Source organism: Mustela lutreola, chromosome 8, assembly GCF_030435805.1.
Source record: "Mustela lutreola isolate mMusLut2 chromosome 8, mMusLut2.pri, whole genome shotgun sequence".
NCBI classification, from domain to species: domain Eukaryota; kingdom Metazoa; phylum Chordata; class Mammalia; order Carnivora; family Mustelidae; genus Mustela; species Mustela lutreola.
The window spans coordinates 120,890,206-120,915,159 of record NC_081297.1 but is presented as its reverse complement, the minus strand read 5'-3'; the positions used below and the strand labels follow the sequence as shown (position 1 = coordinate 120,915,159).

Below are 24,954 nucleotides of genomic sequence, written 5' to 3'. Positions count from 1 at the left end.
CACTTTATTAAGAATGTTGAGTCAATGGCAAAAGTGATTTCACTGGAAATCTATGAAGGAGTTTATGTAACAGATACAGGAATGAGTTAGGAAAAGACAAGACAGAGACATGATCAAGGCAGCCATGACTGAGAGCAATGTGGGTTAAACCAAAGGAAAGTGGCATTAAGCCATGTGATAGAAATGGTCATTTCAGGGTACAAATTTAGAAATTGTAAAAAAGGGCATCAATGGAAAGAGTTTTAGAGGAACAGATAATATAGACAAGAGCTCTCTCACCTGGTCCCAAGTAGAATAAAGTGGGATGTGAATCCAGGTATATATGGTATCATTTCCATAGGTATTATGAGCAGGTATTGAATTTGGTTCATGATCCAATACATGAGGCTGTATGAAGACAAATAGGTCAAATAGTCTGAGTTAATTGGTGTATACCAAACTATGAAGATGCTGACCAAGTGGAAACAGTTCTAGCATGATCTGAATAAATTTCTCAGTTGGTATATCTTCAGCCATTAATGTGTGTGTATGTATGCATATATATATATATATATGTATGTGTATATATATAATATACTATATATATTATATATAATTCATATTATATATAATATATAAAATTAGTATATATATCTAGTATATAATAGTTTATATACTAATTATTTAGCAGTATCAATTAAAAAACATATATTCGGCCCTCATGATGTCCAAGCAAGATGTCTTCAAGTGCCCACAGACAGTATCAATACAAGTAATAACAATTATAATAATCAAAAGTCAAGGAGTCATAGAGGGGAACACTGATATCTAAACTGGACCACAAGTGTGGGAAAGTATCTTGTCACAGTGGAACAAGAGTGGTGGGCAGAAGATACAGTATGCTTAAAGGAAATATAGATGAAGAAATGTTGGGCATATTTATAGAAATCTACTGCTTGGCAGTTTTGCTCTCAGAATTATAATAACCATAGTTACAACTGTTCTCAACTACTAAATTCCTAATCATGTTATATATTATACTAGCACTCTAAATATCACTAGTTTTTGAAAAAATATATAACATGGAGTATTTCAATTATTTCAATGTGTACACACACACAGTTATTTAAGTTAGCAAGATAAAGAAAACTGGTTTAGTTCCAAATATAGCTCTTTACCATAATGTACATAGTACATAGTTTGCAAGACAATGGCAGGCAAGCCAAGAATTGTGTTTGCCATCTTTGCTTCTCTCAGAAAGTCCATCAATTAATCCCAGCTAATGGACTGCCTATCTTTAAGAACTTGCTTGTGTCATATTTGTGTCTCAGATTTTCTAATTTCTTCAACCAGGAAATAATGGTCATATTCAGATATTTTCTTTTTCTTTTTTTTTTTTAAAGATTTATTCATTTGACAGAGAGAAATCACAAGTAGACAGAGAGAGAGAGAGAGAGGGAAGCAGGCTCCCCGCTGAGCAGAGAGCCCGATGCGGGACTCGATCCCAAGACCCTGAGATCATGACCTGAGCCGAAGGCAGCGGCTTAATCCACTGAGCCACCCAGGCGCCCCGATATTCAGATATTTTCAATAAATTGGTAGATGTTGCTATTTAATAATGTTTTTCTTTTGAGAGTTGAAAGCTGTGTTTCTCAACAGGAGTGTGGACATTTCAATATCTCTGAAGGGAGAGCCCATTAGCTTGCAAAGCTTACTTGATATCATACTTTTAAATTTTAAAAAGAAAAATAAGACTTAGCTGTTTTTATAGTGTTAACAATAGAAATGAGCACAACAGAATTTTCTGTGCTGATAGTGGACAAGCAGATGATATTGATTCTGAGAGGGCCAGTGCTGAGGAGAATGTTTGCTACTACAGTGGAGTTTCAGCATAGTACAAAGAATGAACACTTACACACACACACACACACACACACACACACACACACATGGTCCATGTCCTTAAGAAAACATGGGAAGCATTTGTCTTACAGAAAGAATGAACATATCTTTTTGGATTTTTTGGATACTTTCTGGACTGTTGATTGTGTTAGAGTAAGAGTTAAGTAATTGGGGAAGAGAGTTAGGATGCATTTGTGTCACAATGTGGATCTTTATCTCCATTCCTAAGCTTTGCAGGAAATCTTTCAAAATATAATACTGAGACTCTATGAGACTGCCTTTGACTTACAGTGGCCCATTTAGCAAGAAATCTTAAATTCTCATCATAGCAAATTTATACATTCTTAGTCTTTGATAAAACTGGATATGAAAATCTTTTGGATTGTAGTTTTCATTTGTAAGGTTACACTTGAAAACATTTTAATGAGGACTGTATCTCTGAGAATCTGTGTATATTTAATGAGAATGAAAAATCTGCATAGTTCACTTAAGCAAGCCAAGCCCCAAGTTAGAATTCTGTATCCTACAAGAGAGTAACATCAGAAAAATTTCTCTCATCCTTGGTGGATTGTGAAAGAAGCGACTCTCCCACTGAGAGTCTCTTCTCATGCTTTTTATGAAAGCATCTGTTTCACCAGTGCCACCAGATATAGTCTGTTAGATCTTGACAATGGCTTCTGAATCGGCATCGTTCACATTGGTCTTCATTTCAAAGGTTTATTGTAAGCAGGGCAGTTGGTGGCAATCTGAAGAAATCAAATATTATGGAGGAAACTGGGTTGGCTGATTTTTTGTATTTTGTTGAAATATAAGCCTTTCTTGACTAACTGTTTTTTTGCTATTTATTGAGGAAAAATTAGGCATAAGATGGGACTTCTGAATTTAAAACTCATGACCACAGAACTAACATATGCATGCATCACTGTAATATAATATCCATTTAAGATAATGCATGTGAAACATAAACAAACAAAACAAACCACTCTACACATAGTCAAGTTTCTGTTATTAGTAGTATCATTTTTTGTCAATGACACCATGTGCACATAAATATTTAATGGGATCATTTTTTTAAAAATGTTTTCTTCTGCAGGGGTATATTCTTATGAAAAGAAATGAAGAATAATTTCCTCTATTTTTGACATTAATAATTTTTTTCACTTGTGTGAAGTGCCTGGGTGGCTCAGTCGGTTAAGCATCCGACACTTGATTTTGGCTAAGGTGATGGTCTCAGGGTTCTGAGATCGAGCCCTACCTCAGGCTCTGAGCTCAGGGGGGGAGTCTGCTGGAGATTCTTTCTGTTCACCTCTCCCCCTGTTCACATGTACTCTCTCTCTCTCTCTCACAAATAAATAAATATATCTCTTTAAAAATAATTTTTTTCACTTGTCTAATATGACGTAGCCAAATAAAACAATCTTTAAGTGGCTGACTAAATTGCTGTGGTACTATAATGTCTAATAATAAACATTGAAAAGAAGGAACCACCATCTGTGAAGTACTTCTGCCCATTGCTTAGCTGTGATGTACTAACAATTCCCTGGAGCTAAAGCGGATGAAGGAAGGGGAGGGTTTGGATACTGGGGATGGTGAAAGAGAGCAAGAATTCTGCAAACTTTGAAAGTTACCCAGAAGAAGAAGAAATACAATCCTGGAGATAAAAACAAATAACAATAGTCCCTTCAATTTAAAATAACAGACATAAAAATACTTTAAATGAAGAGAGAATGATTTATTTAAATCTGTCCCATGGTAACTATGGTAGATACTGTCAGTGGCAACTTCCATCTCCCCTCCTCCTACTTCCCCACTGACTCCGACCTCCTTGCAGTCCCTGTTTGCCTGGCTCTATAGTTTTAGCGGCTAAGAGCAGGTAATGAAACAGCTCTCTAAGCAACACAGCCTCTGTGATCAGTCCAAGCTCCGGAAGTCCCTACAAGGTCAGGATGCTAGGCTTCTAGAAGGTCATCACTGCCTAGCTTTTTCCCTACCTTATCTGGCTCTTCTCATGTCATTACACGTTTCCCATAAAAAGTTCCTCAGCAATTGCACTATTGGGTATTTACCCTAAAGATACAAATGTAGTGATCCAAAGGGACACATGCACCCGAATGTTTATAGCAGCAATGTCCACAATAGCCAAACTATGGAAAGAACCTAGATGTCCATCAACAGATGAATGGATCAAGAAGATGTGGTATATATACACAATGGAATACTATGCAGCCATCAAAAGAAATGAAATCTTGCCATTTGCAACAACATGGATGGAACTAGAGCGTATCATGCTTAGCGAAATAAGTCAAGCAGAGAAAGACAACTATCATATGATCTCCCTGATATGAGGAAGTGGTGATGCAACATGGAGGCTTAAGTGGGTAGAAGAATAAATGAAACAAGATGGGATTGGGAGGGAGACAAACCATAAGTGACTCTTAATCTCACAAAACAAACTGAGGGTTGCCGGGGGGAGGGGGTTGGGGAGAAGGGGGTGGGATTATGGACATTGGGGAGGGTATGTGATTTGGTGAGTGCTGTGAAGTGTGTAAACCTGGTGATTCACAGACCTGGGGATAAAAATATATGTATATAAAAAATATATGTTTATAAAAAATAAAAAAAAAAAAAAAAAAAAAAAAAAAAAAGTTCCTCAAAAAATCGCTTGTATAAGAATCCCCCTCTTGGGGCGTCTGGGTGGTTCAGTGGGTTAAGCCTCTGCCTTCGGCTCAGGTGTGATCTCAGGGTCCTGGGATAGAGCCTCACACCAGGCTCTCTGCTCAGAGACTGCCTTTGACTTACAGTCTCTGTAAGAGAGACTCTCTCTGCCTCTCTCTCTCTGCCTACTTGTGATCCCTCTCTCTGTGTCAAATAAATAAAATCTTAAAAAAAAAAAAAAAAGAATCCCCTTCTCATACTCTGCTTCTAAGGAGCCTGACCAAAGACAATTACCAGTATCACATAGTCATCCTGTTGTGTAAATAACAACTTGACTTACAGTGTTAAAACTACGTTTTCTAGGACTATTAATCTACCTTGACATTGCTGAATAGGTATCATGGTAATTTTCTATCACTTGGTTGCCTTATTCTTTGAATTTGCTAACCTTTCTGATAGAAACTGTACAGTTTGAGATAATGCATTTGCCTAAACTGAAAATCAAAGTACTGAAGCTGCTAGTTTTTGTCAGGCAAAGAATATGAGTGCAGTAGGTAGTGCCCAGGATTTGGAGCTCCTGGAGTTTTATGCACTAATCTCAATTTAATCATTTATTAGCCAAGTGACCTTGGTCAAATCACACAAATTCTTCAGGCTCTATTTTTTTTTTAAAAAACTACTGTCGTGATGATTAATAGCATGATAATGTAGATAACATGATTAAACCAATGTCTAGCATCATAGGTGCTCAATGAATGGTATCTTTACCAGTGAAAAATGGTTTAAATGCAGATGTCAGCAAATTAGTTAATAAAGCCTGGATTTGTACTCACTCGGCTTTCAGTCTCTTGGTCAGTTTTCTTAACTGATGATGGATGTGTGAAAACAGGACCTGTTTAACCTGATCACAGTATACATGTCAGTCTCTTAAGTGGAGCCTGACATTCTAACTGGAGGAGATGAAAATATGGTGATATTGAATCCCCAGACTGTAGGAGTTCTAGGCTAAAAGAAGTTGTACATGGGTAACCCATAGAGAAATCTCTGATCCAGAGAAGTTTTTTTTTTCCTTGTAAAGTAAAAAAAAAAAAAAGACAGTTGACCTAACATTAAATATTGGAGGATTGTGCCTAAAAATCCAAATCTGGCTTCTCCTGAGAAAGCACAGATCTTCATTCCTACATGATTGTCATTGATTGGAATCCCATAAAAGTTCCCTTCTTTAGTATAACATACGCCCTCCATTTTTTCAGAGTTACGGTAGCCATACAATGTATTGCCAAATCCATTATAGTTTGAAAATAACTGGGATAGAATCAATAATTATGCCAGAACAATAGCCACAAGTCAGAAGTGGCCTTGGGCAAACTACGGTATAATCCTACCATCACCAGAGTCCCTTTCATTCCCCCTATTGCTTCTCACTTGGAACCTTTTTATTCTACTGGATGACTTGCCTTTTACCTGGAGGTATCATGAGATTCTCCTCAAGAGCACCTGGTCCTTTGAGTGAGTCCAAGAATCAGTTAATTAAATGAATGGGCTCAGCATTCTCATAGGTAAGTTTCTCTTAAGTAAAAAATACCCATAATAAAGTCTGACTGATATTCCCAAGATGACATACAATGTTCAAATATTTATATTTTTCTTTACAGTTTTCTGTGAATTCAAAATACTTATAATTTAAAATATATTTTAAAAAAACGTATGCAGACTTGTACATAATGAGAGCAACAAGAAAAAAAAAAAACGGCTCTTTTCATATTATTGGGATGTCGGTTACTTCTCTAACTCAAGCAGCTTTGTGGATTTTATTAAAGAACACATTTGCTATGCATGAAACATCTTTTGAAAAGACTGATTGGTGACCAAAGAAAAACACACATATGGAATACAAAGTTGGAGAGACGGACATGGCCAGCTTATGCAAGTGTATTTAGAATGGACAGCCGGCTTTGCAATCTGTTGCACTGGAGTTTTAGGGACTTACCACAGACAGTGTTTGTTATTACAGAACGTTTTGCTTCCCAGGAGGAAGGAAGATTAACCAAAAGAAATACAACATTAAAAAATACACAGATGATCCAGCAAAATAAAGTCTTGGGCTATAAACCACAAAAGGACCAATATATTTGCTTAGAAATTACTGGAGTGGCTCAAAATCTAATGCTTCCATCCTAAGGATGTTTACTGAAAGAGAAGGTTGAGTAATGCTTGCACTGGCATTTTGGCAAAGACCCCGCTACCACCCTGCACACTCCCCATTCTCCTGTGGCTTCTTGGGCATCTATAATTTCCTTTGGGTACATTTGACTTTTTGTCTCCTAAAATCTGGCCTGCCTATGGAATGTGGGTCAAGAAGCAGGCCTTATTTACTCATTGGGAAACTGACCACTACTGCGGAGTTGAGCATACCTGATGGGAAGAAAGACAGAAGGCCACGTGCTCACCCACTCACCATACAGGACAGTCACTTCTGGGCAATGGGCCATTTTGCTCCTACCATCACAGTAAAAACTGCATGTTGGGTCAGTTTATGTCTTATGCCTAGAGTATGCTGGTTAATTGGCCTTCTAGCCAAAAGTCTTCTCTAGGTTCCAGAAATTCCTTCTTTGTATTCTGAAATGTCTGAAATTCTTTTCTCTCCCTTAAGAGGACAATCCCTTAGGGTTGTTTGAAAACATTGCGTTCTTTATTTCAACCACAGTTGAGATGGTTAAGTTAGGATATAAATACTATTTTCTATGACATTTAACCTAGTTTCTTAACTCAAATTATATTCATTTTTATTTATCCTGATATAGTAATTCTAGAAGAACGGATGGAACATAAAGTATTTAAAATAGCCTTAGTTCATTATGGTTGAAGGAGTTTGTGTTATGTTTCCTTGAGATTCATATTTTATAATTTTGAATACTATGATGGTAAAAGTTAGAGAACCTCATCAGTTGACATTCCTACATGTATACTAGCCATTCCCATACTTCCTGTTGGCTCTCCACAAAAGTAATAATAAAAACAGCAATAATGAAAAGAATAAGTATATCAAGTGAAAAGAATAAAATTGAAAATTCTAACTTGAAAATTTGTAATTCCTCATCAAATAGCTTATTATTGGCCCTTATTGTTTTACTGTGTAGTCACTATAAGACCAGTCTATACTTATTGTGGGGTTACTTTGTACTAGGTGGCTTACTAAGCATTTTACACATTTTAATATTTTCATATTAACCAATGTGTCAGCTCTTTGAAGGAGTACTAGTAATACCCTATTTTTTAGATTTTAAATTGAGGTTTACAGAAATAAGCAGCTTATTGAGGTCGTGCAGCTTACTAGTGACAGAGCAAAGATTGCAATTTATGTATCTGTTTGACTCTAAAGTTCTTCAACCAATGCTATTTTGCCTCTACCATTCTTAGGCTCTTGGACAACACAGGTTCTCTTAAGTGCTTGTTTGATTTTTGATTTAAGTTCAACTGAATTTTATTAATTCAATTAATACTTGTTGAATACTTACACAGTCCTAGGCATACAAACAAAATGTTTCTGACAGATGTGTCTTTGCCTCTCTATTTTGAACTTTCCTCAGTGTAAATAAAGGCAACATCACCTACCTCATAGGATTGTTAAGTATATTATCAGTGAAAGATAGCTATTACTATTATCATTATTTAATAATAAATTCTTGACATATCTTGGGCAATGAATAAGTGTTGGGTCTGTGAATGAATGATTAAATGAATGAATGAATGTGGAAGTGAGACAGGGTCTTGTCTGTTAAGATGCTAGTAGTCTGATAATAGCAGACAGGAATGCCTTTCAATCCACGCTTCGGTGGTCTAAGGTTTATACCCAAGGAACACATAGGTTCTGTTGGTGCAATAATGAGCAAATAATTAAACTTGGGCAGAAATGATAGGTGGCAAATTCAGAGAGGCTTCACGGAAGGAGGAAAAGGAGGAAAGAAAGAAGGAAGGCAGGTAGGAAATCTCAGGGTTTCTCAGGGATTAGAGTGGAAGAGACAAGAAATAGGAAACCCAGACAGGGGATTATTTGATTATTATAATTATTAGCACAAAAAGAAAAGTGTAAGCTTGGAAGTGACAAGGAATGAAAAAATAAGAATGAATTCCAGAAGTATTTGATTGAGTTGGCAAGGCTTGGGGAGGAGGTAGAGAAGGAGACAGTACTAGGTTTCTGGCTTATTCACCTGAATGGATGATGATGATGTCTTGAGATCAGAAGCACAGACAAGTTATTATCTTCCTAGTCTTTATTTTCCTAGCCTATAAAGTTCAAATAGTTGTAGCCCTATCACATATAGTTTGGGTGAGGATAAAATGTTATAACACATGAGGAGCCTAACACAATGCCTGGCCCTTGGTAAGTGTGCGATTGACAGTAGGAAGGAGTGGAACAGCAAAGAAGAAATAGATTTCGAGTTGGAGTATTTGAGTTTGAGTTACTTAAAAGTAGTCTAGGTCCGTATGGAGAAGTCCTGAAAGAACATCTGGTAATTTGTGAATTTAAGGAAAAGACACACCCTATTTGTTGAAATGTGTTATTTTTAGTGATGTTTTAAATTTAAATCAAAGAGATAATAAAATCAACCATGGTCTGTTCTGCAGCACAGTGATAAAGTCAGATGTTAAGGAATGACTAGTGGAGTGGGGGGTGGGGGGAAGCGAGGTAGTCTATGGATCCTGGTAGAGGACTAGTTTAGGATTCTTCCAGCCATTTTTAAGATTATTTATTTATTTATTTGAGAGAGAGAGAGAGAGAGAGAGAGAGAGAGAATGAGGTGGAGAGGTAAAAGGGAGAAAGCAGACTCCCCGCCGAGCAGGAAGCCCGATGTGGAACTTGATCCTGGGACTCCAGGATCACGACCCTAGCCGAAGGCAGTCGCTTAAGCAACTGAGCCACCCAGGTGCCCTCTTCCAGCCATTTTTAACCCCCCATCTTTGAAAGCAGACTGTAACTGCATGTTTCTTGAATTCAATAGTCATCACCCAGAAAACTAACTTCCTTTCTCCAAATTGCACAGGAGTGACTTATCACTCCTTGACTTACTTAATCACTCTTGACTGACTTAGTGGAGGATCAGAAGAGGGTGGGGAGAGTTAATTTCCTTTTAATTTAGATTTAATTTGGTATTAGCCATGCCCAATTTATTGCTGTTTTGTAGTTGAGTATAGCTCTTTAGTCTGTAATCATTTCTTCTATTTTCTGTGTATATATTTTTTAATGCTTAAAGTGTGTTGCTCAGTTTAATATTATCATTTAAAATTTTCTCATGGTGTTGACTTTTAAAAGATCCTATGGTTTTAGGCTCATTACGGGTAATGTAAAATTATATCTATCTTATTCCTTAGTGAAACTCATCCTCTTCTCTAATCTGTACCTGGAGTGTAAGATGGATATACCTTGTATTCTGTGGGATTTCTAGTGGCTAAATATATTTTAAGAGTAAGTGAATGGGAAAGATGAATTCTTTGTCTATACCAATTCCAAACATTTAGCACTCACCTTCCTAAGAAAAGATACCCATGATATCTAATAGCTAACTATATCCAAATCAGTGAAATACCGGGCTGTAGGATTTTTGTCATTTTTTAATAACAAATAACTATTTGTATATTAACTTCAATTCCTAAGTTATCATGTAGACCTGTAAATGTATTGTTTTTTCCTTGGTAAGCAGACTGACTTATATAAAAAGTCTATAAAAAGTCTATAAAGTTATAAAAAGTCTACTTCAGTTTTCTTTATGAGGCAAAGTGAAGCACAGTTAAAAATACATACAAGCAGAGAAAGACAACTATCATATGATCTCCCTGATATGAGGAAGTGGTGATACAACATGGAGGCTTAAGTGGGTAGAAGAAGAATAAATGAAACAAGATGGGATTGGGAGGGAGACAAACCATAAGTGACTCTTAATCTCACAAAACAAACTGAGGGTTGCCGGGGGGAGGGGGTTTGGGAGAAGGGGGTGGGATTATGGACATTGGGGAGGGTATGTGCGTTGGTGAGTGCTGTGAAGTGTGTAAACCTGGTGATTCACAGACCTGTACCCCTGGGGATAAAAATATATGTTTATAAAAAATAAAAAATTAAAGTCTAAAAAAAAATTAAAAAAAAATAAACAAGTAAAAAAAAATAAATAAAAAAAAATACATACACAGATATTTGATGAACTTATATATATGAACTTCCTGAGGAACTTACATAGATAGGGACTTTCTGAGGAGAGTAAAGCAGAAGTATTTCCATGTTAATAGCACAATTAACAAATACAAAAAATAATTTGAAGAACCTTTTTGGCTAAGGAATTTTGGGCAAAAGATTCATAGTACACCTTGTTGAATCTTCACTTGACAGGTATTGTGTATGCAAAATGTTGCCAGTAGACTCATATCTTAATTCACCTAACACCAAATGTAACCCAGACTGTTTATATAGCCTGAGGATTCACCCTATAAAGGGACTTTATCTTGAATCAGCATTTATGAAGCAAATCACTTAACTGTTCACAGTAAATAAGCAAACCCTCCTTCAACATGGAGGCTATGTAACTTAGAGAATTGAATAAGCTTCGAATTTGTTTATGAAAAAGAACATCATTATTTCTCTTTTGCAGTCCGTATCAAGGCACAAAAGCAGATTTCTGATTAGATTTCTGATTAGACTTCACACATTTTGGATATTTTGGAGTGTACATTCATTTTTATTTGTCAAATTCTCAGTCCATTTTTTAATGTTGCAAGATACTTCACTGAAGATGTATCTTGTAGATTTTCCCCCCCATTTTTCTATGACTAGAAAGTCATTTTGTTGTCTTTAGCATGGTAAAACACCTTTGAGAAAATAAATCAGTCCCTTTCTGACTCTGTGTGTGTGTGTGTGTGTGTAGCCATGTGGGGAGGTGGGAAGGGGAAATTACAGGGCTCCCAGAGGCGATCAGAATTGCCACCTCAGCTAGTTAAGCAGGTTCCCCCATGGCAAGCGTTTACTTCCTAAAAGTATGATCCCATTTATATATCAAGAATAGAAAAAAAAAATACCTACCTGACACTTTGTGCTGACACACACCAGTGAAGGAAAGGGTACAATATTTTAAGCTTGCAGATGAACACATGGATTAATTCTGCCACTTTTGAAGCAGCTGGCATTTTAAGAGATTGGCCTGAAAGAGCTGTCGGTTGAAAGCAGCAGCCTGAGAGGAGTAAACAACACTAGGGTGAAATTGGCTTGGGAGAAAGTGCACGCTTCCCTACAGGGAACTGAATCTGGTACTTATCAGCATCATCCCTGACTGTAAAAGGAACCAAAGGCATTGATAGGCTCCTCTCCTTGGGGTGTGGAGGTCAGAACTTCCCACTCTTCAGGTTCCTTGAGCCCTGGGCTTCCTACTAATCTGGCAGGTGAGAATTTGACTGGTTTTAATTTTCTTTTAGTAAGTAAAACTACCCTATTTTAAAACTGGCATAGTAGTTCATAGTGGCTTTACTTTAGGCGACTTTAGCATTTTTTTCTTTTCTTCTTCTTCTTCTTCTTCTTTATTATTATTATTATTTTTTTTTTTTTGGCAACATATACCAGCATTAAACACTATGCTCTAGAGTTGGAGCCATTTCCATCTTAGACAGTGGCCCTGAATTGTTTGTTCACTACACAGTGTGAACTTGATCAGGGCTGATCTGGGAAATCTACAGTGGACTGTGAAAAGACTGAGCTTACCAGGATGATATGGAATGGCTTTGACATCTGGAGAGCAGAGTAGTCAGATGGAAACATGTCACAAATGGAGATTAATCATTTGTTTCCTAAAATTCGAAATATTTTGTCTTTAGGAAACTATCTAAAAGAGGGACACTCAAAGCAATTTGCAGACTTTATATTTTTTTAAAAGAAAAAATGAATAAAAATATTAAATTCTTTAAGGACATACCTTGTCAATCGTCACCAGAGTGGACACTCCTAGGGTATAAGGACACCTTATTGGCTCCAGACAAAGGGGTAATAGTACTATTATACTAGAAGAAATATAAATGTAAACATAGGAAGAGATGGAGATAGAGATTTTGATATTATTTTACTGACATAAAAATAGAGATGTTTATGATAGCATTGTTTGTAGTGGGGAAAAAAATCTGGAAAATTGAGGACTGTAATCATTAGGGGAGTAAATACAATTTTATGCTATGTAATATTATCCAAAATTAAAAGGTGAAATTTTTATTTTGTCAAGAAAAGAACATTAAAAAATATATACAACTACTATCAATATTTTATACAAAAAAGACATTAGATACAGAAGGAAGGAGGGACTCAAGCCAGAGGTGTTCTTTGCAAGAAAGGACAGCTGGAGATAGATAAACACATGTGAAATGTTGTTTTTATTTTCCTCATTTTAATACAAGCAAGTCAAAATCTGATCAAGAACCAAGTTTATGAATCATTTGCTTAATGGAAAACATTGCACTCAGTGTCAGGACACCCAGATTCCAGCCACTCACTTCATCTTTAGACAAATTAACTCCCTGTGGTCTATCTCACCAGGAAGGTTCATCAGATAAATCGCAAGCCCCTTTGACTTCTAACATCTTATCATCTATGGTAATTTCATTTCATAGTCTCCATAATTCTTCTGTTCTTTGTTTTCATTCATTTATTTAGCAATTGCTTAATCGGACATCGATGTATATATCAGGCATGGTGATTGCCAAGGGAATGAAGCCATGAGCAGTGTAAGTGAGGTCTTTCCTTTCACAAAGCTTGTATTCTCTGGGGAGACAATAATAAGCAAGCCAATGAGTACATGGAAAGAGAATGAAAGATTGTAGCCCAGTGTTTAGAGGAAATAAATAGGCTCATGAGATTGAATATGCAAGTGGAGAGTTTAGAGAAAGGTAATCTGAACTGAGTTTCCATGGCAGGCCTTTCTGAGGATTTGGACTAAGACCTGATAAATGAGTAGGCACCAGCCTCATAGGGAGCTGGTTAAGAGCACATTAGACAGAGGTAACAGCAAGTGCAAGGTTTATGAATTGGTTAAGGACCCGGTCACTCAAGGGTTAGAAAGGGGGTCAATGAGGCTGAAATATAATGAGCAAATGGGGGAATAGGTAGCACAAAAAGAGGAGAGAGAAGTAGGCAGTCAAATCATGGAGGACTTGGTAGGCATTTAACTTTCATATACATGCAACAAGAAGCCATTAAAAGGCTCTAAGCAAGGGAACAAAGTGATCTATGTTTTAAAATGCGCACTGGCTACTGTGTGAACAATGGATGGTAGGGATGCCGGAAGCAAGAGAAACTATTTGGAAGCTATTACAGCGGTCCAGGTGAGAAATGATGCTACTTCGGATGAGGACTTGATGGGGAGAATGGAGTGAAGTGAAGCAATCAGAGAAATATTCTGGAGGTCAAAGAGGCCACAACTTCTAGAGGTTTAAGTGGAAGGAAAGAAGCAAGGCTCACACCATTGTTTTTGAGTTGGGAAACTAGACAGAAGGAGGTACCATTGATGGAGATGGAGTGTAACATCTCAACTGAGGACCCAGAGTGTAACAGGGTTTTTTCCTCCTAATTGGGAGTTGGGTGCAGGAATCAAAAAATATGAAGAAACGAAACAGCAGAATAGCTACCCACAGGGAGATGTCAATGAGATGGTTAAGAAGCTCAGGGGAAAAGTCTGGGCCAGAAATGGGTATTTTGAGATTCATCATTATACGGGTTGTGTTTAAATTCATTTAAGGAGGGAAAAGAAATGTTAAGCTTCACCCTAGGCAGCTCACCATTTATGGCTAAGGCCTATGAGCAAAGCTAAGAAACAGTGACCAGTGAACTAGGAAGAAAAATCAATGGTGTGATATAAAGTCAGTAATTTATTTTAAAATACCTCAGTGTAGGGGTGCCTGGGTGGCTCAGCTGAAGCGTCTGCCTTCGGCTCAGGCCATGATCTCGGGGTCCTGGGATCGAGCCCCATATTGGGCTCTCTGCTCGGCAGGGAGCCTACTTCCCCCTCTCTCTTGGCCTGCCTCTCTGCCTACTTGTGATCTCTCTGTCAAATAAATAAACAATAATCTTTAAAAATTTTTAAAAATTCCATGATTAAAACACCTCAGTGTAGACATTCTGTGTCATCCATTGCTTTACTCAGGAGTTCAAAGGAAATAGTAGACTCAGCATTTAACTAGAAAGGTCACACTATAGGATCCTTATCTTATGCTGACACGAGAGGCTTTAGAAGTGATGTTTCATTGATGAATTAGTAGTTTTTTAATTAGATAAGGGATTTTTATAAACGGATTTTCATTATTGAAACTGGTTTTATTTAAGATATGTGAGATACTTCTTAGATTTGTAAGAAACTAATTTGTAACTGGTACATAGAAAGTACTCAATAACTGTGTGTGTGTGTGTGTGTTTTATTCCTTACTTTGAATCCAAGATTCCCCCAAATTAGCAATTTGCCTATAATGTTTAAAACTGTTGTTTAATTGCTCTATTACTCTGGTACATAAAAAAGTTTATTTATATACATATATGCATACATATATACACACATACACATCATATATACATATGTGTGTATGTACGTTTGTATATGTATGATGTATATGTATATATATGATGTATCATATATATGATATATGATGCACGTGTATGTATATATATATTATATATGATATTATATATATGGTGTTATTTCCTCCCAGGGCCTATTATTGAATATTTAAAATGTTGAAGCAAAGTTTACTGTTGATTATAAGGGAAAAACCTTAAAAAGAACTTAAAAGAGTAAAGAAGGAGAACAGAAAAAAGCAAAGAAAAAAATGGTTTGCGAAGAGAGTAGAGTAGAGGGCAAAGCTCCCGTGTGCACAAAACATGAAGTATTTCTGTCAGTGGTCATTTCTGGTACCGGGCCACAGAAATGGACCACATAACCTAATTCCCTGGAGATCTTTTGCTGGGGTATGGAAGACGGTTTGCTGGCATTTAACTACACTAAAATACTGTCCCAGGAGAGCTGGTGTTTGAAATTTGTGAGAGATCCAATCACACTGTGGTTTGTGATTTGAACAAGCTGCCCTAGAATGAGCTCTGAAACAGACCAAATATTGCAGCCTAATTCACGTTCTGGCTAAAGTACTAACAAAACCCAGCAAAGTACCTCAAATACCACAGAGTATAGTATAGATAACACTATTTTACTGGTGGAAAATATAAACACGTTTTTTGCCCCCATTTCCACTGTGATCAAGGAAATGTGCTGAGGAAACAGAACCCATCTACAGAGAATTGTGAAACTGACAAGAGGTTCAGATTACCAGCAATTTGCCTCTGAGCCAAAACAAATGCAGTATTTAGAAGCTTCCCATAGGTACCTAAGGGAAAGAGGGAATTTTCACTGTGATACAAATATTTCCTTTAGGAAAAGGATTTATCATGATCCTGGTAAGAGAATGCGTGTTTCTGGTATGTGTCTCTGGAGTACTTACATGGGATGAGCACGCTAATGTGGTAATTTTTAAAACCTAAAATAACTTTTCACTCCATACTAACTATCTGCAGGTTTTCTAATTAAATAAAGTAAGGCGGTTACTCAGCCAGACTCTGTGCCCAAGTATTTTCACTGAATCTGTTAACAAGAATTTCTGTGCAACAGCTGGTTTAAAGAATCCTGTTAAACATTTAGGCCATGAAAGTAAAGCTACTGAAAGTATATGGACATCCTACGTACCAGTATAGACCTCTGTGCTTCTCTTTGAAATAATCTCTAGCTGCTTTATAGAGATGGTATATGTATGCAAAGTCACAGGTTCAAAAAAAAAAAAAACCCACAGTTTTATTTGTTGACGTTGTTGACATTAGACAAATATTACAGGTTCACATTAACAGACAAATCCAAAAGGAAATAAAGAAGCAAATGCTCTTTTGAAATATAGGCTTCCAGGAAGGAGATTTAGTATAAATACCTTTAGACAATTTTAAGATTTATAAGACATTGTAATTCACCCATATATATGCCTTATAACACAGTGAATGTTAAGGTTAGTTTTTACAGCAGTCTTCCTGGAGGTCGTGAGATGGTCACATTCCTAAAGAGAAATGCCTCCTGTGTGCGGTTTTATAAGTTCGTGTGGGAACTTTCTCAAAATTTTTTTTGGAGGGTCCTTTTGGGAAGCAGCACAAAGTAGGTGTTAGAAGCACATGCTATGTGAAGTCACGCTATGTTCCCATCCTAGGTCCATCACCTGCTCACTGTGTGATACTGGTCATTACTTAATGTCTCTGTGCCTCTGTGTCTTCTTATCTATACAACAGGAGTTCTAATAATATCTAGCTCTAAGACCTGTTTTGAGATTAAATGAAATCCATTCTCTGAGGAAATTTTATTTCTAGAGCAGATTAAGGTTCACGGCAAAATCAAGAGGGGGAAGGCACAGAGATTCCCTATGTAGCTTCTGACCTCACACATGCACAGAGCTGTTCCCGTTTGTAACAACTGATAAGCCTCCATGGACACATCACAGTCACTCAAAGCCCATGATGTATATTGGCATGCATTTTTGATATTGTACATTCTGTGGGTTTGGATGCATGTAGCATGATAATGGTATGTGTCATACAGGGTCATTTCATTGCCTTAAAATCCCTCTGTGCTCCATCTAGTCAAACTTCTCTCCCCTCAATGTCTGGGAAACATGAATATTTTTACTATGCCACGGTTTTCCCTTTTCCAGGACGTCATATAGTTGGAATCATATAGCATGTAGCCTTTTCAGACTAGCTTTTTTCACTCAGTAATATGTGTTTGAAATTCTCTTGTGTCTTGAGAGCTATTTTTTTTCCAGCTCTACTGACGTATAATTGACAAATAAAATTGCAATATATTTAAAGTATACAACGAGATGATTTGATAGATGTACTCATTGTGAAAGGCTTCCCACAAAACACATCCATCATCTCACACAATTACTTTTTTTTTTTTTTTTGGCAAGTACACTTAAGTTCTGCTTTCATAGCATAGACTTATACTTACATTAGATTCTCAGATCTTATTCATCCTATGTAACTACAAGTTTATACCATTCTACTCAGTGTTTCTGTAAGTTTGATTATTTATTTTTTTTTTAAGATTCCACATATAAGTGATACCATGCTGTATTTGTCCTTGTATGACTTATTTTACTTAACATAATGTCCTCCAGACTGACCCAAGTTGTCACAAATGACAGGACTTCCTTTTTTCTCATGGCTGAAAAGTATTCCACTATATATATACACCATATTTTCTCGATTCATTTATCTACTGACAGACACTTAGGTTGTTTCTATACCTTGGTGACCGTGAATAATGATGCTACGGACATGGGATGTAGGTATCTTTTCCAGTTAGTGTTTTCATTTCCTTTAGGTAAGTACCCAGAGGTGGAACTGCTGGATCATATCTATTTTTTTTCTTTTAGATATTTTAAATTTAATTTAATTTTATTTTTAGTGGTCCAAAATTCATTATTTATGCACCACACCCAGTGCCCATGCAATATGTACCCTCTCTAACACCCAGCAAACCTCATACTATTTTGCACAGTGGCTGCACCAGTTTACATTTCAGCAACAGTGTATAAGGGTTTCCTTTTCTCCACATCCTTACTAACAATTTCCTCTTCTTCTTCTTCTTCTTCTTTTTTTTTTTTTGACACTATACATACTAACAGTATGAGGTAATATCTCATTGTGGTTTGGATTTGCATTGCTTTGATGATTAGTGATGTGTAGCATCTTCTTATTTTTCCATTGTCCATCTGCATTTCTTCTTCGGGAAAATATCTATTTAGATTCTCTGCCCATTTTTTTAAAACATTTTTCCCTCTGCCCATTTTTAAATTGAATTTTTTTTTTTGCTATTGATTTGTATGAGTTCTTTATGTATTTTGGATATTAGCTACTTTCAGATATACAATTTACAAATATTTTCGCTCATTCAGTAGGTTGCCTTTTCATTTTGTTGATATTTTCCTTTGCTGTGCTGAAGCTTTTCAGTTGGATACAGTGCCACTTGTTTATTTTTGTTTTGGATGCCATCGCTTGTAAGTCAAATCCAAAAAATCATTGCCAAGACTGATGTCAAGGAACTTACTACCTATGTTTTCCTCTAGGAGTTTTATGGTTTCTGGTTTTACATTCAAGTCTTTAGTCCATTTTGAGTTACCTTTTTACATAGTTAAGATAGTAGAACAGTTTTATTCTCCGGCATGTGACTGTCCAGTTTTCCCAATACCATTTACGGAAGAGACTATTCTTTCCCCATTGTATATTCTTGGTTCCTTTATCATCCATTAATTGACCATATACGCATGGGTTTGTTTCTCAACTCTCCATTCTGTTCCATTGATCTATATGTCTGTTTTATGTCAATACAATACTATTTTGATTATTACAGCTTTGTAAAATAGTTTGAGATCAGGGAGCGTAATGCCTCTACCTTTGTTCTTTATCAAGATTGCTTTTGCTATTCAGGGTCTTTTGTGGTTCCATACAATTTTAGGATTGCTTGTTCTAGTTCTGTGAGAAATATCATTGGAGTTTTGATAGAGACTGCATTGAATCCGTAGATTGCTTTGGATGGGATTAACATTTTGATAGTATTAATTCTTCTGGACTCTGGAAAACAAACTGAAGGTGTTAGAGGGGAGGGGTGTGGGGGGACAGGTTAGCCAGGTGGTGAGTATTAAGGAGGGCATGTATTGCATGGAGCACTGGGTGTTATACACAAACAATGTATCATGGAAAACTACATCGAAAACTAAAGATGTACTACTGTATGGTGACTAAGATAATGTAAAAAAAAAAAACCCAAACAATATTAATTCTTCCAATCTGTCAGCACAGATTATCTTTCCATTTATTTGTTTATTTCTCCATTTCTTTCATCAATGTCTTATAGCTTTTAGCATCTTTTACTAAGTGGGTTAATTTATTCTTAGATATTTTATTCCTTTTGATGAAACTGTAGATGGGTATTATTTTCTTAATTTCTCTTTCCACAGTTCATTATTAATGTATAAAATGCATCTGATTTTTGTATATTGATTTTCTATATTGCAACTTTGCTGAATTCATTTATTAGTTTTCTGGTGGTATCTTTAGGGTTTTCTTTATAAAATATATCATCTGCAAATAGTGACAGTTTTACTTTATCTTTTCTAATTTGAATGCCTTTCATTTCTTCTTCTTAACTAATTTCTCTGGCTAGGACTTCGAGTTCTATGATGAATAAAACTGGAGAGAGTGGACAGTCTTGTTTTGTTCAACATCTTAGAGGGAAACCATCTTTTCACCATCGAGTATCATGTTAGCTGTGGGCTTGTCACACAACCTTTATTATGTTGGAGTACATTCCTTCTGTAATTACTTTGTTGAGAGCTCTTACCTTCTCCCTGTGTGTACCTGGGGAGAATGCCCCATGCCTATTTGAAAAACTGATTCTTTGTTTGCAATAGTAGTTGAAAACTCATGAGTGCAAGCCTGATGGACTCTAAGAACTATTGGGTTTGGGGGCGTGTCCCTCAGGCAGAAGTCACAAAATTTAGGACATTATATGTGTGGATAAGCTCCTTCTAAGTGAAGCTGGCAACTTTTGTTATTATTGTTGCTGGAGCAAACCAGAGGAGGTGAGGGAAATGCCCACCATCTCTTTCAGGCTCTGGGGAGGATCCCAGTCAGCAAATAGATATGCACTAATTAGAAGACTGACTGTCAGCAGCAGATGAGAAAGTATTCTACCAGTGACCTTCCAGGGTTGACTAGTGTAAAATAAAAAATCTATTAAACTTTATGTGGCTAAACAGTGCCAGGTGACTGCGACAGAGGCAACAATAGCTATAGGATAATGGAGGTCCGCATTTCTTGCTGATTTTCTGAAAGTTCTATATTTAACTCTTATTAATGCAAATCAACATTAATCGAATGTCACAGTCTTTCTCTATGCATAATAATATGAAATCACAGTACCTGTAGCTTAAATTTTCACAATACCAATACATTCACTGAACAGAATTAGAACAAACTAGAGCTTCCAGTTTCTGCCCATTTTTGTCAATCAAAGGAAACTCCAAACATTGGTATTTGCTTATCTCATTCAACATGCACTAAAACATCTGACTATATGGCGAAGAGAATTGGGGTTGGATTAATTCTTTGTCTAAATATGAACCTAAATTAAGTTTTTTGGGAAAGATGATTGCTTAGTTTTCTTTAGAATTATAAAATAAAAATGTTTGAGGCATTATAGTCACAGATTGTTAACCCATCAATAACATAGGTATTCATGGGGCACCTGGGTGGCTCAGTGGGTTAAGCCACTGCCTTTGGCTCAGGTCATGATCTCAGGGTCCTGGAATCGAGTCCCGCATTGGGCTCTCTGCTCAGCAGGGAGCCTTCTTCCCTCTCTCTCTCTCTCTACCTGCCTCTCCATCTACTTGCGATCTCTCTCTGTCAAATAAATAAATAAAATCTTAAAAAAAAAATAACATAGGTATTCATATGAACATACCAATATATGCATTCGTACAGCACCTTTATTCTACAATAAATTCCAAGGGGGTAGATAGCACATATTTTTTCAAATGTTAATATTACAGTTAACATATTTTAAACACACTTATTGATTTCCAAAAATTATGGGACAGCTATAATAATTTTAAAATCTCCTTTCAACTGGGTTGATGTAAATTTGTTTCTAAAGTTCATTTGGAAATGTATATAAATGAGAATATCAAATCATTTTTTAAAAGAACGTGGGCCATCTGGATATCTAAATGTATCAGAATTATAGCAGTTCACAAAGGATAACACTGGCATAGAAATAGACTGATGACTGATAAAATAGGACAGAGAAACCGACAGATCCATGCATATTCAGGATATTCAGAAAATTGACTACACTAAGAACTGTTATTTCATATCAGTAAAGTGTAGACGTATTATTAAACAAATGGCATTGGGAAAATTGAATATTTTTTTAAAAGATTGGAATGTGTGACTCTATACCTTATACAAATATGCTCCAAATGGGCTAAAGAGCTAAACAACTTTTTAAGATTTATTTATTTATTGCAGAGAGTGAAAGAGACAGAGAGAGTGAGCATGAGTTGGAGGAGGGGCAGAGGGAGAGAATCTTCAAGTAGACTCCCCAGTGAGCATGGAGCCTCATGCAGGGTTCCATCCCACAACCCATGAGATCATGACCTATGCCAAAACGTTTAACCAACTGAGCCACCCAGGCACCCCAAGAGCTAAACAATTTTGTAATTGAACAAATGTGTTAAAGGAAATATAGAAATCTAATGTTATAATCTCTAGGGATGAAAATAGTCTCCTAGGCAAGACAGAAAACCCAGATGTCAAGAGGAAAATACTGACATTTTTGCCTGAATATAAATAACTCCTTATTTAAATAAAGTAATCATATATAAAGACACCATAAAGTTACACAATAAGCAGCAGTCTAGAAAAAAGTATTTGCCAAATTATAACTGAAAATAATTAATATCCTGTATATGTAAAGATTTCCTACAAATCAAAAAGAAAAAGATAAACCTTCTATGGAAAGTTTGGCAATGACAGTACAAAACAGATGAAAAAAAAAAGAGAAGAAAAAAAGAAAAAGTATTGTCAGCATTACTTGTAATCAGGGATATGTATATCAATATACCTATTCCATTGGAATAAACTTAAAATTGGTGAAAACCTGTATTTATAAGGATATAAGTAATTGTTGTCAATTACTGATTAAGTCTTTTTGCAGGGCAACTAGGAAGTATTTTTTAAAATCAAAATAATATATATCACTTGCCCAAGAATTCCATTTCTAGTAATCTAACCTCAAAAATAATGCTAATCATGTGCACACAAACACATTTCTATGAAGACATAATTATTTCCTCAAATCTTTTTTGTAAATCTAGAAGTTTAGAGAACACCTCTATTAACACAGAATTAGTTTCATTTGTAATTGACAGAAAAACCCAAAATGACAGTATAACTGGTTTAAACATAATAATTTATCTCTTCTTCATGTAAATGCCTGTAATTATCAGAAACCTTCCTGTCTTGTTTCTGTGCCATCCTCAGTATGTGCCCTTTACCTGTGGTCCAACGGAGCTGCTCCTGCTTCAGTCATCTGACGCATATTTGAGTAAGCAGGTAGGAAAAAAGGAGAGAAGAGCGTGTCCCCTCCCTTTAAGAACATACAGTGATTGTTGCTTACATCACTTTCACGTACATGCCACCGGCCAGAACTTATCCACAGCCATCTGGCCACACTTAAATTCAAGGGTAATTATTGGACGTAGTCATTATTAGAGTCCATGTCCCCAAATAATATTTGAAGATCTCTTCCTAAGCAAGAGGGGAAATTTGATTTTGCAGTACAACTGGTAGTTTCCTCCTATAGTCTGGCCGTTTGTCCACTCAAATGCTCACCCATAACTTTCTTTCAACACATAGAGCCTTTTCCAAGAAAGACAGTTCCATATAGTGACAACTGCATGACCGCAGAACCTCTGGATTATGTGTAATCTCATGGTCTGTCAACAGCTAAAATAAGAGGCAAGCTATCTGCTCCCAAATACATACCATATATCATGGTGCAGTTGGAACAGAATAAATACAATAAAAGGATTTAGAACAGATAATTAAGGAAAATAAGAATCACACAGTCATTGGCCCTTAGCAGTGATAAAATTCTCTATGATGGCAGACGCTTGGCCTCCCACTGTGGCTGTTGTTACTTTTATCTCTTGCTATGATTATTATTTTAGATTACCACTAACTGCTTCCATCTTTAGATTAAAATAGTCAGCCTTCTTAACACTTTGAGGAACCACATTACTGTACCCTCAGTCAACCTGAGGTAGACCTAGGCAGAGAAAACCTCCTGAAAGGGCTTGTGTTTTCTCCCACGTCTTCTTGCAAACTGGCTGGCTTTAGACTGTGTACATGACTTTCCTGTGGAACTTTGTTTAAAGGTGACAGAAGCAATCAGTACTGCTAATATTATTAATTGTCTCTACCATTTTCCTAATTGCTATAGTTATGGTCAGCAAATTGTACCACAGGAGATAATTTCATTACTTTTTATCATTGAATAACAAACTTTATCAGCCTTTTTAGAATTCAATACCAGAGTCCTTCCTATCTTCCACTTGATTGCTAATTCAATGCCAAATATATGGCTTCTGTCACACAAAGCCTTCAATTTCAGTTTCTAAATTCCTTTGCACTTAATGTTTAGTTACAGACAACAGAAACAACTGTAACTAGTTTGAACCAAAAGGATTTAGAACAGATAATTAAGCATTTCAAAATTATTGGAAAGACTAAAAAAGCAATTTTTATGCTGAGTCTCTAGAAATGACTGCCAGAACACCCCTACAGAATTGTGCTAACAAGCAAGCTTCTATCTCCACCATGATCAGGAAAATCGGGAAACGGTGTTATTATAAAAGTGCTCTAAGACCCAACTTGCAATGTATGCTGAGAAGGAGCTCCCCATACCTCCCATCAACAAACAAAAATTCTCAGGACACCAGCTGGGTATCCTATAACTCAACTCAATTCTGACACATCTGCCTGAAGATAGCATCAGATTCCATAGGTTAAGGACTCAGTCTACAAGAGTGCTCCCATTTCAGATGCCAATTATGATTTCAGGTGGTCACCTATGCTTCTGACTATAAATTCAGGGTTCCAACAACCCCCTCCTTGGACTTCAGAGGTCAGTCACAAGTCCAGCATATACCTGTACTTAAGACTGCCCAGTAACAAATCAGAGGTTCCTATGACCCCTTTCTTGAGTTCAATTATCTTGCTAGAGCAGTTCACAGAACTCAGAGAAACATTTTGCCTACTCTATCACTGGTTCATTTGAAACCAGTTTGAAAAAGGGTATACTTCAGAAACAGTAAGATGGAAGAGATAAATAGGGCAAGGGAAGGGGTGCAGAGCTTCCCTGCCCTCTTGAAGAGTGCCAATCCTCCCAAGTCTCCATGTGCTCATCAACCAGAAGCTCTCTGAACCCTCTCCTTTTTGTTTTTTATGAAGACTTCATTATGTGTGCATAATTAATTAAATCATTGGCTGTTGGCAACAAATTCAATCTCCAGCCCCTCCCCTCTCCAGGGGTCTGGAGGTGGGACCGAAAGTTCTAACCCTCTAATCACATGATCTATCTTCTGGCAATCAATCTCAGTCCTTAGGTGCAGTCCAAATGTCACCTAATATAACAAGAGACCTTTTTTGCTTTCATTACAGGAAATTCCAAGAGTTTGGAAGCTGTAAACCAGGAACTGTGGATGAGACCAAATATGTGTAAGAAATGTATTTTGATAATCTAAATGACC

General features: G+C 36.6%; 1 long non-coding RNA gene across 2 annotated transcripts in view; it reads right to left on the bottom strand.

Moving 5' to 3' along the window:
- LOC131839237 (uncharacterized) overlaps positions 1–24,954 on the bottom strand; it is a 170,404-nt gene that overhangs the window by 45,565 nt on the left and 99,885 nt on the right. Inside the window, exons 1-3 of one of the 2 annotated variants that reach the window (XR_009356877.1) lie at positions 12,278–12,363; positions 11,606–11,753; positions 280–387 (exon numbers count right to left, since the gene is read on the bottom strand). This is a non-coding gene — a long non-coding RNA (uncharacterized LOC131839237). Of the gene's footprint in view, positions 1–279; positions 388–11,605; positions 11,754–12,277; positions 12,364–24,954 lie in introns of those variants that run through there. The other variant, XR_009356876.1, reaches the window with a different exon arrangement.